The following is a 3,325-nucleotide window of genomic DNA, read 5'->3' on the forward strand; positions in this document are numbered from 1 at the left end:
GTGACTGGGATGCCTCATCATCAACTAAGAGTTGCTATCAAATTCAACTTTCTCTTCTTTGTCACCATAAATCCATAGAAATAGTGCCAAATAGATTCATTAGTTTTGAATGTCCTTTATTTAAGTTCTATTATTGTAAAATAGTTTGAGATATTTGTAAACCAATCTTGATATTTTTTCAAGATATTTTAGTTTAGAATTAGTATAAATACTTCTTCATTTGAAGTATTTTGGGTGGATTCTTAGACATTGCTGTAAAACTGATTACTTTGGAATAAAGTGTTGTTGGACCAAATCTTTCATGGTTGGCTGGATGTAGAATTGATACAAAGGACTTTTCACAGGATTCAAGTGCAATACACTGGACAAATAAGTATTTTATAACTCATGTGTTATTATGTTCTTGTTTATTATATCAATTATGTTTCAGATATAAATATTAAAATGAAAAAGAATAATTCAGAAAGTGCTTAAGTGCAATCTGTCTTCAATCGTTTTTATTCTCAATGTTTCCTTCTAAACTAGCATAAACAATGAATTCTTAATTTCTCCTGTTTCCTAGTTTACTCATTTTGATCATTTAGTAAAGAATTCTTAATTGCTCTTTATTGGTGATCATTCAAGTTCCCTTCTCTTAAAACATGTTGAAGGATTCTTAATTTCCCTTCATCCCTTTTAAGTCCATCCAATATTTTCAAGTCTCTATTTGCTCCCTGTTTAGCTATCTTGCCTTGTGAAGCTATCCTTTGTTGAGAAACAAAATCTAGTTGAGCCATCTTCTTTTGAATCCATTAGCCCAATGGACTGAAATATTCAGTTCTACCCATCTGCTATTGAATTTCACCACCAAACCCAATCAAAATCCCAAAGCTTTCATAACTAGCCTAAAACCTTAATAAAACAAAGCTAAAACTTAAAGAGAGAGCCCTCTCTGAGTACAAATTAGCTAGATTCTGTACTTAAAAGTTGGTTTGTTGTTACCTCGGAAATTTCTTTCTTTAACCTTGAGAAAATTCTGAGTGATAACAGATTCAACCTTACCTTTAGATTAAACCTTAATGGAAGATATTTCAAGACTTTCTCAATAATTTTTGTTTCTTCAATATTTTCACCCAATCCTTTAATAGTGTTCACAACTTCATATACTAAAAGAAAAAAATATGCAATGTCTTTGTCTTCATTCATCTTTAAATTTTCAAATTGTATTCTATGAGTTTGAAGTTTATCCCCTTTTACCCTTTCATCTCCTTCATAGATGTTTTGAAGCTTTTCCCAAACTTATTTAGCAAAGTTATAATGCATTACTTTGACAAGAATTGATTTGTTGACATAAGTTTTTGGATATATGCTATGTGTGATTTTACTGATGTCCTACACTTCAAGTGGTCTCACCACCCATCATTAGGGACTCAAGTAAATAATGATAGATAAAAAAAATAGTGTGTTGGAAATACTGAGAGGGGGGGTGAATCAGTATTTCTTTTTCCCACTATTGTTTTACCAGTTAAAACATATATATTCAGAACACAAGATGAACAGTAACTTGGACTTTGGTGAGGCTCCAACCTCCAGAGCACCAACTCTATTTTGCCAAGACACCAATCTTGGACTTAGGAGCACAAACTCTCAAGGACTTCAATCCTTCCTACTTCTGAGGCTTCAACCCCAAGGACTCCAATCCTACTTACTTCTGAGGCACCAACCCAAGGACTCCAATCCTTCTTGCTCTTGAGGCACCAGCCCCAAGGACTCCAATCCTATCTTGTCAAGGCACTGTTTGATGGTAATCTTTTGCTCTCAGAGCTCTTCTCTGCTGAGTTTTGTCTATTTACAGCTTCACTGTAGTCTCCAGGCTACAGTATCAATGACAACCAGTCTTCTTAAGAATGAGTCTTTACAATTCTGCACACTTCCCACACATAGTCTCCAATAGCCATTTTTCTCTCTGATAATGTCTTCACACAGCTTTAGTCAATCTTCTGTTAGCTGCACTAAACTCTGTATAAAGAACAATTTTCTATTCAAGCTTATGTTCTCATTGTCACAGTGAATGCTTCAGCATGACTGTTTTTCTACTGGCTGTTTCTCCCCTTCGACTACCTACTATTCTGTTGGTCCTTCATCCCTCTTTATGTTCTGCTGCACCCTGTTTCTGTTCTGTTGGACCCTCACATGGCCCCTATTTCCTCCAGTGTATTTTAGCAGCTTTCAGCAGCTATAACAGCCTTCACCGCGTATTTCAACAACAACAACAGCTACAACAATAGCAGCTACAGCAACAGCAACAGCAGCTACAGCAACACCAACAGCAACTACAGCAACAGCGACAGCAGCTACAGCAACAGCAACAGTAGCTACAGCAACACCAACAGCAGCTACAGCAACAGCATACAAAGCTTAACCACCTCTGCTGCGTCTGCTAGCATACATTCTGGTTCTTTGCCACAACCACAATAGCTCCGACAACAACAGCTCTCTATTTTTACTGTTTTATAAATTCTCATACCTTTGTCCATTCGTTTCCGCTTACTCAATGGCTCTTTGGCTTCCTCTTCGCTTCCTTGAGCTTCGGCTTCCTCAACACTCGCTTGACCTTCCGGCTTCCCTCCTCCATTTGCTTTATCTTCCTCATGATTACCTTCGATTGATGTGTTGTCACAAAAATATAATGTCGTCACGAAGGTGTTTCAGCAACGCCGAAATATAATTTCATCACGGAGGTGTTTCAGCAACGTCGAAATATAATTTCGTCACAGAGGTGTTTCAGCAACGCCGAAACTGGTGTTTCAGCAACAGAGAAATTGATGTTTCAGCAACTTTTCTCCAACTTTTTCAACAGTGTTCAACAGTTGTTAAAGCATGCATACATGGGTTTTACAAGCCTGATAATGTAGTCTAAGTCTTCTGCCTCCGATAGCTCTGTTTGTGTTACATGCATTTACAAGTCTTTGTCGCCATATGCATGTTTATGTCGTGGATAGTGTTACAGCATTTTGTGTTCTCCACTTGGCTCCTCTTGTCTCCTCTTGTGTGCTCCTCTTGTCTCCAATGTGGCTTCTCTGGCTTGGCAGTGTCTTTCAAAGACCTCCTTGCATATATGAATGCCTCTCTTGCTCTGATATCCTGTAATATGCTTTGATATGCCTTCTTAGGTAACTCCTCTTTGCTTACGGCTTGGCTATCCTAATGGGCTTGCTCCTGTCTCTTCATGAATCTGCTCTGCATCCCCTTGGCTTCATGTCATCCTCTAGTATCCAGAATATTGCCATATTGACATCAATGACAACCTAGGTCAACAATCTCCCCCTTTGTTATTGATGGCAAT

This window comes from Pinus tabuliformis, chromosome X, assembly GCF_031772625.1.
Source record: "Pinus tabuliformis cultivar Carrire ecotype Pingquan chromosome X, CPIR1, whole genome shotgun sequence".
NCBI classification, from domain to species: Eukaryota; Viridiplantae; Streptophyta; class Pinopsida; order Pinales; family Pinaceae; genus Pinus; species Pinus tabuliformis.